This window comes from Ictidomys tridecemlineatus, unplaced genomic scaffold (assembly GCF_052094955.1).
Source record: "Ictidomys tridecemlineatus isolate mIctTri1 unplaced genomic scaffold, mIctTri1.hap1 Scaffold_157, whole genome shotgun sequence".
Taxonomy (NCBI): Eukaryota; Metazoa; Chordata; class Mammalia; order Rodentia; family Sciuridae; genus Ictidomys; species Ictidomys tridecemlineatus.
Genome location: NW_027521377.1, coordinates 339,919 through 355,414, shown reverse-complemented (window position 1 = coordinate 355,414; position 15,496 = coordinate 339,919).

The window sequence follows — 15,496 nt, the reverse complement described above, 5'->3', positions numbered from 1 at the left end:
ATGATTGTCGGAGGTTAAATGTCAAGGATGACACATAGGGGCTTTATAGAAAATTATTTTGATAACTATGTCATTGGGACAGAGAATCTAAAATAAGAAAAAAACTACTAGAAGATGACAAGTTTTGTTTAGAATACTGAGATTGTGATGCATGATGGATATCTAAGTAGGCATGGCTGCTCAGCAATTTGACATATAATATAAACATTATTAAAAGAAGTGAAATAGGTTTTAGTAATGAAATAAATGTAAAGAGTCAGCATGATATTATCACTCATGATTTTTCCTTGGTGAGTATTAGCTTTCTATTTTATTATAGTTGGAGCTCAAATGAAGTATGTTAATTGCAATGGAGAATGTTAAAATGAACTTCAAATGAAGAATGTTAATTACAGTTTTTAATGGGGCATCAATGGCGTCTAAAGGTAGTGAATCAAAAAAAATGAAATTATCTTTTAAATCATTTCAATTTCAACAGAAATTAGCTTCTGCTTTTAAGCCTCTGACATCACTAGGATTTATATATATTCTCAAAATGAATATTACAATTGTGAAGGCAAATACCAAAGGGAAAGTTACAGTAAATACATTTACGAAAAGTCACTCCCCTTGTCATCTCCAATAGTCACTCATACTTGGTATGTAAATACAATATAAACTTGAAATAACATATTCACTAATATAGCCAATATTTTTCAAAAGAAATCAAATGATGGGAGCAAGGTGATAAACAGATACATATATTTATTTCTAGAAGCATTTTTGCTTAAACTGTTTTTTAATATGATTCAGTAATAGGTAGACTGAGTATGAAAGGTATATGCAAATAATATTTGATTCATTCTACTCCCTCAATTTGTCCTAAGGAGGATTTCAAAATAAGAAATGGAGATATGTATGAAAATGTTCAATATGATTCAAAAGTTAGCCTGATATCCTCAAAATTTAAATAACGTTATATCAGAAAACTGCATTGAAAATTCACATGCAAGGGAATGGAAAATTAAATTAAAAAGAATGTCTACTAAATCTCGAATCTTAAGATTTTCTTTTTATTCAGAAATTATTTATTAATTGAATTGCATTTTCTTTTTGAGACCAATTTCACTACATGCTTTTTTTTAAGAGAGAGACAGAGAGAGAGAGAGAGAGAGAGAGAGAGAGAGAATTTTTTAATATTTATTTTTTAGTTATCGGTGGACACAACATCTTTGTTTGCATGTGGTGCTGAGGATCGAACCCGGGCTGCACGCATGCCAGGCGAGTGTGCTACATGCTTTATTACTTAAATAATATGTACATACCAAAATTATCACATTTTATCAATTTTATAGGTAATCAATTTATAGAAAGAAAATACAAAACTTATTGTAATTGTATAGCAATGTAGCCCTATCATATAAAGTAAATGTTCATAAATAAAAATTGGCATTTGTGTATAAAGCTTTCATGATCAAGGATCACTAGGTACCACCTAAATAAGACATGTTAAGAACCAGATATTAATTAGTCACCTAAAACATTGGTGTCTATTAAAATATTTTAAAACAATATTATTAAAAATTGTGTAGCTAAGGAAAATTGAAGGAGCAGGAGAAAGAAAAATGGAGCCCAATTGAACTGTGTAAATTATCATTTTTAATGGAGCATCAATGATTTCTAATGGTAATGAATCAAATAACAGATGAAATTATCTCTTAAATTTTAGTATTCAAAAAAAATAAATTTAAGAATGTGTACATCTGTGAGACTAGGGAACAAGAGAAAATAAATTTTCATTTTTAATTTATATATTTTATATGCTTATATGGAGTTATTTAAAAACATTGCATCTATAATCAACACGTTTCTTCTATAACATATTGTTCAGTTTTTAAAAAGTTACTATAATTATTATTTGAAATTGAAATGTGTTTTAAAATAATAGGATAAACCCTAGCACAAAATAATGTATGCCATGTATTGCACATGCAGCCGTGAACTCCCTGATCTTCAGACTGTCTCTCTGGAGGCTCAGCAGAGCTCTGATGCTTCCCTGCTGCTCTCTGTGTGGTTTCTGAGCCTCACAGCCCTGTGAATTCACAACTGCCGCCTGGGGATAGTGACCAGAATGGCAGCCCATTTTCAGGCTGTGACCTTCTTCCTTGTCAGGGGGCTGTGAGGCCTGGTTGTGTTGGAAATTCGATGCCTCTGAATGGATATTCAACAAATGGAGTCAGTGCTGTTACTTGATCTCAGTGGCAGAGGGTCTGATTGAAACTAGTGTCTTATGGCTGAAAGAGAAAGTCCCTGGTCTGTTTTCCAGTGTTTTGCTGAGAAAGTTTGAATTTTTGTAGAGTCAGATTTATCTGTCTTATTCTTTGTGGTCTCTGGCTGTGTTATCATGCTTCAGTTGCTTTTTCTAAGCCAAGTTTATACAAGTTGTCATCTATATTTTCTTCCAGTGTTGTGTGTATTCAATGATTCATTTTGGCAGTTTTCCAGTGTGGTTGTTCCATTTTACACCCCCACCCCCTGGGAACACGCATCCCACACCCTTGCCAGCATTTAGTATTGTCAGTCTTTAATTTTAGCCACTCTGGTGGGTGTGGGTGGTATCTCATTAATGGTTTAATTTGCATCTCCCTGATGACTAATGATATCAGCACCTTCACATTTGAAAAAGGTTGTGATTTACATTTTTTACATTAAATAGTTAAGCGAGAAGATCCTAATGAACACCTGCAGAACAGCCCTGGGAGCTCAGGACGTCTGTTCTGACAGTTGCGTCACATTGACAGATGTCAGTTTCACATACATCTTCAATCACAAATGAGTTGGCAACTCGGTTAAGAAATAAAAAGCGAGGGGAGGAATGTATTTAAAGAATTTTTGGAAAATAGCGGAAAATGGCCAGGCTCTCTCCTCCCATCTTGTCCCCCACTGAGAGCTAGCTTTCTAGAGGGAAGATTCTGGTCCTGACACACGCTGATAGCACCGTGATGTTCCTCCTCCAGCTCTGAGCACATTCCAGCCCCTTGGCCCTCCTGCCTCGCACTGACCTGGGATGCCCATCCACTAAGCTCTGGCTATTCACAGCCATCTATGCACTTGCAACACAGCCCTTCCTCCCTGGTCCCACAGGGAGACTCTTGGCTTGGCTGAGGAGGCTCAGTCTGCACCCATGCCAACTCCTCCTCTGCCTGGAGCAGTTTTTGTAGCTGCCTTGTCATTGTTTACTTTCTTCTCTCCCTCCCAGGCAGCATCCCTGGGTGGCCTGTCCTGTCAGCATTCATCTTCATGTTCTCAGCCCAGCCAGCCCCCAGCAGGCTGCACCGCTGCTTGTTGGGTGGGGACAGATGCCCATAGGTTGTTGGGCACAGGTTCTGAAGGATCTGGGCCTTCCTCTCTTGGAGCCTGCTTTCTATGGTTTATTTAGTCACACCCTTTTCAAGTGTGTGTGACCACACCTGTGCATTCCTAAATCTAAGACACAAAATACAGGCCCCCGGACCTTGCATCCTGACCTCCCTGTGGCCACTGCACCCCAGCCTGTGACATGGGGCTGCCATTTGTCCCCATGGGAACAGGGAGCCCCAGAGTTGGAGGTGGCCAGGTGGCTGGCAAGACCAGCTAGGAGGTGTTTGAGGCGTGGCCTGAGGCACCTAGACCAGGACTAGGTGAGGATTTGTTTGGATCCTGTATGAGAGAGCCCAGGCATGACAGAAAGTGGACGCTTCTCCCTGTCCAAAGAAGCAGTGGTCAGGGTAAGAATTAATGAGGTGCATTGAGCTGTATCTGGCATCCCGAGGGAGTGACCGAGAAGTGTGTGCCTGATGCCCAGGTGCAGCGTTGGCGTGTCACCGTACACCTGAGAGCACCCCCAGAGCACCAGCCTGGGACCTTGCCCTGCAGGCCCTATAGCTCCCAGGCCATGTTAAAAGACCTGGATTCAGGAGGCCTAGGCTGGGGCGGGAATCCTGCCTGTCTCTGAGCTCCCTTGTGACCCTGATGCTGCTTTTCCCAGAGCCTCACTTTGAGGAACTGGGGCTGAACCTAAATTTACCAGAAAAGAGCAACTTGGTTGTTGGTGACTGGCTGGGTGGTTCATTCTCGTCCACTCCATGTGAGGCAGACCAGCATTTGTACATCATGGAATTTATACTTGTGAAAACATTGCCTTTAAGAAAGGATTTGGGCTTTCTTTATCATTATGGAGAATGTACTGATACCTGAGTGCCTGAAGTGTATTGGTGGGTTGGCGAGCTGCTTGGCACCTGCTCCAACCATCTGAGAAGGCTTAATTCTATGAATTGAACATTTGTGGCCAATTTAGATTTTGGAGGATACTTTAATGTTGTGATTTTACTGGAAATTCATGAAACTGATGGTAAACTCTAGGTCCAGAAGGGTTCCATTCATTGTTCATTGATTTCTGGTTATAGACTTATACAGTCGCTCCCAACTCTTTCTTCTTTGGGCTCTTGGGGGTTGGCCCCTGGGCTTTGCATGTGCTGGGCAAGTGCTCTACCTCAGAGCTACAACCCCAGGCCTTTTTATTTAACTTTGAGACAGGATCTCCCTGAGTCGCCCAGGCTGGCCTTGAACTCTCCACCCTCCTGCCTCAGCCTCATGCAGCTGGGATCACAGGCATGGCCACTGCCTTCCCCAGCTCCACCCCAGGGGTTCTTTGATGGGAATAGCCTTTCTTTCCTTCACTGTTTCCTTACAACTTATGAAGTCTCTTTTGTAATTAAACAAGTAGAAGATGGGAAGTTTTGTCAGAATTTGTACTTTCATAAAAATTCTGCATTTTCTGATTATTAAATAGAAGCAACTATTCATTGTAGGAAAGAATGGGACTTTTTACTAGAGAAAAACATAAAGAAAAAGAAGTCACTAATAAGCTCATCATTCAGAATCGTCAGTACTGAAATTTGGGTGCATTTCCTGGTATATTTTCATGCGTGTTAATGGATGATTTTACAGAATTGTTTATAACAGTGTTCACTTTATATTACTATTTCATACTGTCCTCATGATTAAACTTCTTTATAGTTTTCATTTTTAATTTATTTAATATTTTTGGTGACAGGGTACTGGGGAATGAACTCAGGGGCACTCGACCAAATCCTCAGCCTGATTTTATATTTTTTTTAGAGACAGGGTCTCACTTAGTTGCTTAGAGCCTCACTTTTTCTGAGCCTGGCTTTGAACTCGTGATTCTCCTGTCTCAGCCTCCCGAGCTGCTGGGATCACAGGTGCATGCCACCATACCTGGAATACTCCACACTTTTAGTAATACTTGATAATGGGAGATTATATACCATAGGAAAATTTCCACTCATTTCAAAAGGAAAGGACATTGTTTTTGAAAAAATGACATTGCCCTATGCCTTCTAAGAATCTAGTGAATCCTGGCTGAAGCCCAGAGGGTAAATTTTCTTAGCTGCTTTGTGGCAAATTCTACTGTACATAGCATACATCTAGTAGATTATGGTTAATAAAATACTAGTACGTTATGTTTAATTATATTTCCACATAAACATATTCAACCCCAAGCAGAGATCCATTCCCAATGCAGACCTAAACTTGTCTGTTAGTGTGTCCAGGATGTAGAAGTTTGGGAATTGATCTTGTCAATAGTTTGTCCTATGTACTTGTGATATTTATTACATTGCTGCTGTATTATATTATCCCCAAGCATAATGACTTAAATGAACACTTGGTTTATTTTCTCTCACTGTCTGTGGCTCAGGAACTTGGGATCAATCTGGGTGGTTCCGACGGAGAGAATTACAAGATGGTTTTCTGAAGGCCTGGTCAAGGCCGTGGTGTCCCCTTCTAAAGCGACTCACTCCATGGCTGACGAGTTGGTGGCTGGCGGCCTCAGTTCCTCTCCTTGGAGAATCTCTCCACAGGTCTGCTTGAGCATCCACAGGGCATAATGGCTGGCTTCCACCAGAGCCTGCAATCCAAGAGGCCAAGGTCAAAGCTACAGACTGCTGAAGACCTGGCTTTTGGAGTGCCTATCATTACTTCCATCATATTTTGTGGGCTATACAAGGCCATCCTGAATCTACCAAGGAGTGACTACCAAGAGTGTGAGACCAGGAGGCAAAGATCACTGGGCCCTCTTGGAGCTGGCTGCCCCATCTGTCACTATGAATATTAGAAGTATTACTATATTAGCATGGAATTGCAATGACATATATATATATATTGGTTTTCAAACATGATTCTTGACTTTTAACTCCCTTTCCAAGGTGAGCCTAGAAACTAATCTTCCCTCACCTTTACTTGGCCATAAAGAATTCTCTGACCTACCTTGTCTGTTAAGACTCTCCTTATTCCAGAGAAGTCGTACCCAATATCTCGAAGGAAGGAATGCTACTGAGAGAGGCCATGGAGAATCTGAGTAGGCAGGCCCTAAAGAGTGTCCCCACCCAGCCTGTTAGCCTAGCACCTGTGCCATGAGTCTACATAAAAACTCACAGGGACAGAGTTCTTGTAGGGAGCTGAACACGTGAGGTTCTTGGAGGCAGATGCACCCCTAGAGGACATGGAAACCCCCTGTCCTTTCTCCCACACATTGCCCTATGCATCTCTCCAATTGGATCTTTCATAATGTCCTTCATGATACACCAATAAATGTGTTTTCCTGAGTCCTGTGAGCTGCTCAAGCAAATTCTGCTTTGTGGAAAATTCTACTATACCTAGCATACATCTAGTAGATTATGGTTAATAAAATACTAGTACATTATGTTTAATTATATTTCCACATAAACATATTCAACCCCAAGCAGAGATCCATTCCCAATACAGATCTAAACTTGTCTATTAGTGTGTCCAGGATGTAGAAGATTAAACCCAAAGAAAGGTAGTGGGAGCCCTGATTGACAGCTGGCAGGTCAAAAGTGCATGTTATAAACCACCTGGGGCTTGTGACTGGCACTTGAAGTGGAGGACAGTCCTGGGGACTGAGGCCTGGCCTGTGGAATCTCATGCCATCTACACTGGCTCAGAGGATACCCAGTCAGGTTCACCACTGCTGCAGAGTGTGCTTGGGTTCAGGGGTCTCCCGTGTTGATTGTGGGGGAGCAGAGAGAAAAACAGATACCTTGTCATCTTGACTCATGGAGGAATAAGGAAGAAAAGTGTGCTCATGCCAGATGGATGTGGTTTCCTTCCCTGGCAGGGCCAAGAAGTCTCCTAGATGTTGCTCTTCTAGTTCTGTTTCCTTGTAGTTCTGCATTGAGTTGTGTGCATCCACACAGGGAAAGTTCCCAAGCCTGATTTCAAGGTCACTCTGTGAGTCAATGGTCTGAAGAACATGGATTGCCCTCGACTGTCACTGCGTTCAGGTTCCCCATTGGTGAAAAGTGTGGTTTCCTATCTCCACCTGCTGCACTGTGTGGAAACCACTGCTGCTGGGAATCTGGGACATTAGAAGAGACTCTGAGATGTGAATAGATTGTGTGTGTGTGTGTGTGTGTGTGTGTGTGTGTGTGTGTGTGTGTGTGCTGGACTCTCAGGCAGTTAGGTTCATAAAGTGACTTACAAACTTAGGCAGCTTTTTAAAAGTTTGTTTTTAATCTTTGTAGTGCTAGGAATTAAACTCGGGGCTTGATGTGTGGTAGGCAAGTGTCTGCCATGGAGTCACAGCTCAGCTGAAATTACCAACAATCTGAAATCATAAACCCAAGTAAGATGTTTGCAATGATAGTAAAATCTTCATTTTATACAAAATTTAATCTAAAGGGGAAATTGGTTTGAATTACTGACAACCTTGAGCTCATCAAATCCTACTTCTAGGATGACAGAGTGAACCCTCCCTTGGAAAGAATTCTCTTGATATATTTTACTCGGAAAGAATTCTCCTGATGTATTTTACACATTTATTTGTCCTTTTATTAGTGTTTGCCTCATTTATTTCTTCAAAACAATTTATTTGGCATCTTTTTACTTGAGGCAGAAAAGCATCAATAAAAATATAAATATCATCGGGAGCACTCCTGTCATGTAACTTTATTTGGATAATTAAAAAAGCATGAACCTTGAAAGGATATTGAAACAGATTCAGATTATAAAACCTACAAGGCTTGTCTCTCACAGAATGGCCAGTTAGGTTTCATTTTTTTTCCTTTCAGAAAAATAAAAGAACTTCAGTCTTGCCAGAGCCATGCACACATGTTGGAAAGGAAAGAAGGAATGATATCATATCCCTGTTCTGAACTGTGGTTATTTTTATTTTTTCATCTAATACTGTCCTGGGAACATCTTTCCAATCAGCAGCTGCATTGTGGTTTCATTCCTAGCTCAGTGACATGGGGTGCCATGTGTGTACCTAATTAGCTGGCCATTTCTCTCTACATTTTGGTACCCAGGATTGAACTCAGGGGCACTTAACCACTGACCCACATCCTAGTACTTTTTTGTATTTTATTTTGGGACAGGCTCTTACTGAGTCGCTTAGGGCTTCCCTAACCTGCAGAGGCTGGCTTTGAACTTGCAACCCTCCTGCTTCGGTCTCTGGAGTTGCTGTGATTATCGGCATGTGCCATCATGCCCAGCTAGCTAGCCATCTCTGTGTTTTCAGGCTTTGGCAGTTACAGATATTTCTGCAGATCTCTTGACATATTTCTGATGTCCCCACAGTGCATTCCTGAGGGTGGAGTTCCTGGGTTCAGCGCCTTGGGTTTCTTTGGGTCTGCATGTTGCTCTCAGATCTCTTACTCATCCTCAGTTCTGGGCCCAGAGCTGTGCTTGCCACACTGAGAGGCAACCGTCTGCCCTGCAGTTTCCTCAAGTCATTTCCTTTCTTGAGTGCGGAAGGAAGATAAAGACCTGAAGCTCACCTCACCCGGTGCTAGCCCTTGGTTCAGAGTGAGCTGAGCCTCGTGGAGGTAGGAGGTCCTGGAGCACTTCATCGGCTTGAGCATTCATTCAGCAGATGCTTATGGACATCTTGTAGATGTCAGGAAACCAAGATAGAAAGGTAGGATTGTGACCCACTCGAGCCCAGCGTCCCTGGCAGACTGGCATGTTCAGGGGCTTGAACATGGATGGTCTGCAGGAGGGTCAGGCATGTAGATCCACTAGGCCTTGCAAGCAGTGGGCAGAGGAAGGGCTCTCGAGGCAGAGGCTTGAAGGGAAGGAGCCAGAAGTGTCTCTGGGGACACATAACCATGGCACCTCATCTGGCCACACTGGGTTCAGCCAGCTCAGGTTCTAAATGTACGCCCTGGAATGGTAAATCCCCAGGTGGATGGACTCACCTTGTAAAATGTCTTTAGAATATATGGTATACTATGGGTGTCAAATTTTTGTTTCTCAAAAAGTCCAAACTCCCATCCTCACCAGTGCATAACTGTAAGTGCATCTTCTTCCTGATCAAGTAGCAAATACAGAATGAGAAAATAAACCACAGTCCCAGGGTGGAGGGGCAGTGGCATTGCAGACAGTTTTTGATGCGACACAGTGGTAGGCGCACACTACTGTCACACACACACACACATACACACACACTAAGGACAGACTGTGTTCACTGGGATGACAAGCAACTCCAGATTTCAGTGGCTTAGCATGACCAAAGCTTGCTTCCTGCTCACCCATGCACGGATGCCAGCTGTGGAGCTGGGGAGTGGGGCCTGTCCTCCCTCCCTGTATGGAGGCCCAGGCTGAGAGTTCTTCTTTCTCAGCATCTGGATGGTTCAGGCAGAAAACAGGGAATGTGGCAGTTCATACGCCCTCCTGCAGTGGAAGCAACATGTGCCATTTGGCTGACATTTCTTTACCTAAAGCAAGTCTGAGTCAAGTCAGAATCTCACAAAAGGTTGGGAAGTGGAGGTCTATCATGTGGCCCTAAAACCTAGGTACAGTGGGAACAGCTCCAGTGATCAGTGCAACTGAAGTGTCCTTGGGCTTTTGTTTTTAAAAATTTTTTGTCTCTTTTTACCATCTCCTTTGTGGGCCATTGCTTACCCAGGGCAAGTTTGTCCCCACTCTGTAGTAGTGTGTAGGACAAGTGGAAGAGAACATTGCTGGGGGCATTTGGAGGCACAGGGGGATCCAGCCCAGGGGGCTCCACCACTGAGCTACATTCCCAGCCCTTTTAATTTTTTATTCTGAGAAACAGTCTTGCTAAGTTGCCTAGACTGGCCTCAAAATTGTGATTCTCCTGCCTCAGCCTCCTGAGTCTCTGGGATTATAGGTGTGCTTCTGTGCCTGGCTGTTAGGGCATTTTTAAGGAATGCTAACTAAGGGGTGTTGGGACAGTGAGACACACAAGGCCATGAGCTGGCAACATTTCTGGAGAAATGAGCTCATCTTATTCATAGTTAAACCAATGAGTCGATGACTTTCAGCAGCAGGGCCCTTTCTCCCTCTCCAGGCACTGGCTACAGCCCATGGCTGCTCCTGGCAGCTCAAGCATCTGGTCTTAGCGCATCCCTTTGGGTTCTGGTGTGGTTTTATTTATTTATTTATCTATTTATTTATTTATCTATTTATTTAGGTACCAGGGATTGAACCCAGGCAGGGGCACTTAATCACTAAGCCACATCCCCAGGCCCTTTTTAGTTTTTATTTTGAGATAGGATCTCATAGTTGCTTAGGGCTTCACTAAGTTGCTGAGGCTGGCCTTGATGGTCTGGTGTTTTGACAGGCTGCTCTTTCCTCCTGGCAGAAAGAATAACTGATTGTTTAAAGTGAAGCTTTCTGATTGTCTCAGTCTGTTTTGTGCTGCTGTAACAAAATACTGCAGACTAGGTAGTTTATAGACAACGTAGGTTTGTTTGGCTGATGGTTCTGAATATGGGGAGTCCCAGATTCAGGGGCCTAGTTGGTAAGGGCCCTCTTTCTGCATCATCCCAGATGACCCACATGGCTCTGGGGTAGCCAGTGCTGCTTGTTTACGGCCCCTTCCCTTCACGGGCGGTTCCTTTTCTGTTGTTCAGAGGTTTGTTTGCTGATGAGAACGCCATTGGCCTAGACACAGTCTTGCCTGCTTTTTGTGGTTAATTAAAGTGATGTAAGTTCTTCATGGTTCTGCTTTATTTTAAAGAATTCAAACTGTGCAGAAACAGCAGATAGGAGTGAAGGTAGTTCTTGAGTGTTCCTTCCTGCCCTGCGTTAGTGGGAGGTCTCTAGAGTACTGTGTGTGTGTGTGTGTGTGTGTGTGTTTACATATATGTGGTGAAAATTGTTGTAAGGACTTCTCGGCTGATAGGACTAGGCGGGGAGGTGTGGCAGTCTGAACTGAAGGCAGAGTGCTGGTCACCCTCTTACTGCCCAGTGTGTGGGCATCATTTTTTCTCTTAAGGCCTTCAACTTATTAGATGAGGCCTACCACATTATGATGGTCTGTTTTACTCAAAGTCTACTGTTTTGTGTTTTTTTTTTTCATACTTACGATTGAACTCAGGGGTGCTCTACCACTGAGCTACATCCCCCAAACCTTTTTATTTTGAGACGGGGTCTTGCTAAGATGCAGAAACTGGCCTGGAACTTGCCATCCTCCTGCTTTAGCCTCCCAAGTCCCCAGCATTACAGGCATGTACCACTATACTCAGCTCAAAGCCGACTGGACTGTTTTAAGTCTTATCTAAAAACATACCTTCACAGAAACATCTAGAGTAATATCAATCCAAACACCAGGGTCGTGTGGCCCAGCTGGCACCACACCACACTCCCTCCCTGTGTTGTTTTGGTGGGGCCCTTTCGGGTGTTTTCTGTGCAGTGTGTGTGTGTGTGTGTGTGTGTGTGTGTGTGTGTGTGTGTGTGGCTCTGAGTGTTCTGACCCTCTGAGCCTGCTGTCACCCCCTTCATTGCTATTGCTGTAGATGCCGTGAACAGATCCCTAGTGTCATGTCCTCCCTTATTCCTGCAGGGAATGGGCCTTGGCCCATCCCTTGGTTTTGGTGCTGGGATTGAACTCAGGACCTCACACATGCACAAATTGAGGCCCTCTTTTTTCAGGTCATGGTCATTTCTGACCAGGGATGTCACTGGCATCCAGGCTGCCATAAGTAGAGACCTGTGGTGTGTTTGGGTGAGTCTTTCCTGAGGGGGCAGGAGGGGTGTGGAGGAGCAGGTGACCCTGAGCAGGAGCCTGGAGAGTACCCTCTACCCACCAGTGGAAGCGTCCCTGCCCCTGAGTCCTTACTCCTGGTCCTTCATAGGTCATGTGGGGTGGCAGGGCACCTGCTGTTGGGCCTTCTGAGGGTGGGTCTGTGGTGTGTGCTAACAGCTGGCCGGGGGTCTGTTCCCTTCACTCCTGAGCTCTACCCTGAGGAGCTCTCCCGAGAAGGTAGGGAGCGCTGTGCAGGACCCCTTAGCTCTAGGGGATCCCTGGCAGGGTTCACTCACTCCTAGGACAGAAAAATGAAAAATTGGCAACTAGGCGCCCAGAGAGGGGACCTGTTGTCACTGGGATCCCAGCACTGGTGGAGTGCAATGCCGTGTGTCTACTAGATAATTTGACACTGGTGCTCTTGTTGATGTGAGAAGATGACTGCTGAGAAATCCCTGCCTGAAATATGCTACAGAGGGTCCTGTGTCCATGTGCATGTGGGGGCATGAGGACAGGTGTCTGTCTTATTTATGTCAGGAAATTGTGGCATAGTGGAGAAGTCCTACCATGCAGAGAAGCTCAGAATGAGGTCTGGGTGCCATCTGGAGTCCCAAGTGTCCCTCCCATTGTGTAACAGGAGCCCTCAGGACAGGCCCATTGCAGAGAGGAGTTGGCAGCCCCAAGCCCCGGTTAGCAGAGAAACTGCAAGTTCTAGGAGCTTGTTAGTGGATCAGCTGCTCACTCCATATTCTTTTCTCTTTAAAATCAAACTATTAAAAAGCTTTTCACACTATGAATGGATCACTCCAAAGAGTGCATCAGCTAGAGAATGCTCTATTGAACAGCTTTCACTGAGTTGATGATGTTGTGAGGATGTCGATGTTAAAACCTATCCTTGGTGTCCTCTAGAACTTAAAACAACATCCATGATCTTCTGTCCTTGGGAGGGAAGCTGGGAAGCTTATTGAGATATCAAGCAGGAGGTGTCAGTGAAAAATGGTGTTTTTATTAAGAATCTGGTGGTAGTAGCACTAGTCCACTGTGGGGTTGCTCTGAACTTGACCTTGATGTCCTAAAGCAGTGGCAGGTGTACTGGAAGTGCTGGCCGTGGCTTGAGTATTAGCTCTGGGTTGGATTTTAGCTCTGGGTTGGATTTTATTGTCTCTCTGCATCTGCATGTCTGAGGAGGTGGACCTGAGTCTTAGCCTGCTATAAGGTGTCTCAGTTAGCTTTGGCTGCTATAACAAACACGGTAGACTGCGAGGCTTGTGAATCACAGGAACCTCATTCTCACAGTTCTGGAGGCTGGAAGTTCCAGGTCAGGTGACAGCAGGGTTGATTTCTGTTGAAGATGGCCACCTTCTCTCTGTTTCCCCACATGATGGCAGAAGGGGCTAGAGAGATCTTCAAGGTGCCTTTCATGAGGCTCCACCCTCGTGACCTCAAACCCTGGGGACTCTACCTCCAAATATCATCATGTTGTGGGTAGGGATTCCAACAGGCAGTGCCCTCTGAGACCAATGGCTGCCTCCTTTGGACTTGTGTTTCTTGTCCTTTGGTCATTCCCGAATACACTTTCCTCACGTGTGTGGGGGGACGTGCATATGTATGAGTGGATGTGTGTATACTGGGGATGCCAGGCCTGGATATTTAGACTCTGCAATTTCAAAGGACAGCACAGGGTCCCCACCCCTTCCTCCTATCACTGACTCAATGAACTGATAGTGTAAAACCTACTTCTGGAATTCCTCCAACCCCACAGGGAATGTCACAGAGTTCCAGGGGGTCAAAGCCCTTTCCCTGGGAGTCACAGGTGGAAAAAAATCTGCTAATGCCAGCACAGACTTCAATGTGACTCATATTCATGGGCAGTTTTAATGATATGCTGCTGATAAGGCAAGTGCATTCATGAATTGGGAATCTTTCCATGGCAACCATACAAAACCCAATTCATATTAACTTATCATATCTCTCTCTCTCTCTCTCTCTCTCTCTTTCTCTCTCTCTCTCTCTCTCTCTCTCTCTCTCTCTCTCTCTCTCTCTCTTAAAAAAGAACAACAAAAAGATGGGTGCAAAGTTTCATCACCCCACATAATCTGAAAGTCCAGAACCACCATATCAGGTGAGACTTGATCCAGCTGCTCCTCCCATGGCTGCAGGGCTGGGTTCTCTGTCTTTCCACTCTGTCTTCTTTGACTGGAGCCTTGCCCTCCAGCTTCACCACCTTCTCCTGGGCAGCAGCAGAGCACAGTGTCTGCCAGAGCCCTGTATCCCCTTGCCCCCTCCTTCAGCCGGAGCCATGGAAGCTCTCCCCTCCCCATAGCTCTTGCTCAACCCCTGTATCTGTCATTGGCCTTGTTAGGTGACATGCCTCTCCTAACCCAGTCTCTGTGCTCAGGGATGGAGAGGTGACGGCTGGGATCCCTGGAAGGGGGAAGGCTCACTCCAATGAAAACTGTGGGGCTGACTCAGAGTGACTCATTCCCAAAGACAATTGTGCCATGTTAACCCGAGGTGAGGATGAATGTTGGAGGCCACAAACACACACCCAACTGTGGTGCTTTTGAGATTTATCCTGTAATGAAAAGTGACACTAGCCAGTTTAGAGAAGAGGTGGTCCCTGTGCACAGAGGATCAAGGTTGGTAAAAGTGGGTTGAGTGCTTTTTTTCCCAGGCCAGTTCATAGGGCCGAGAAACCTAGCTCCAAACAGCAGAACTTTCTTGTCCCATCATCTGCCAATCAGAAGTCTGAAGCCCAAGGGTCATGGGAGGCTATATCCACCGAGGCCTGCAGAGGAGAGTTCGTCTTGCCTCTGCCAGCCCTCTGTGTCCTCTGCAGTCTCTGCCATGTAGTCACATGGCCATGAGGTCACATGGCTTCTCCCTGTGTCTCCCCCCTCTCCTATAGGACTGTAGTCACGTTGGATTGGGGTCTACTCTACTGAGGTGTGATCTTGTCTTAACTGCTCCCATCTACAGTGATCCTGTCTCCAGATAAGTTCATGCTCAAGGGCATGGGGGTCAGGACTTACCATCTTAATCTGCAGGGTCACGGTTCATTTCATAGAAAAGCCTTTCTGGGGAGCTCAGGGAGGACTTGGTGGCTTGGTGTTTATTTTGGCTGATGGGCAAGGCTGGCTGCAGGCCCTTGGCCTGACTGTTTTATGGTGGATTTGCTTTGTCTCACCTCATAAGTGTTCTGTGCACCCCACAGAGAGGGCTTTGGCTTAGGGCCCAGTCGGCACTGGAGACAGTGAGCCAGGGAACTGCTTCATGGATGGATTTATCTCCACCTCCACGACCTGCTGCTTCCTGTCCGTCATGGCCAGGGGACACCAACCAGTGAGTGCAAGGATGCGGGGACCAAGACTCAGCCTTGCATTCTGGCTTCCTATGTCCCTCGCCAAGGGAGCCCAGGCTAGTTCAGTGGCTGCAGGCAGAAGA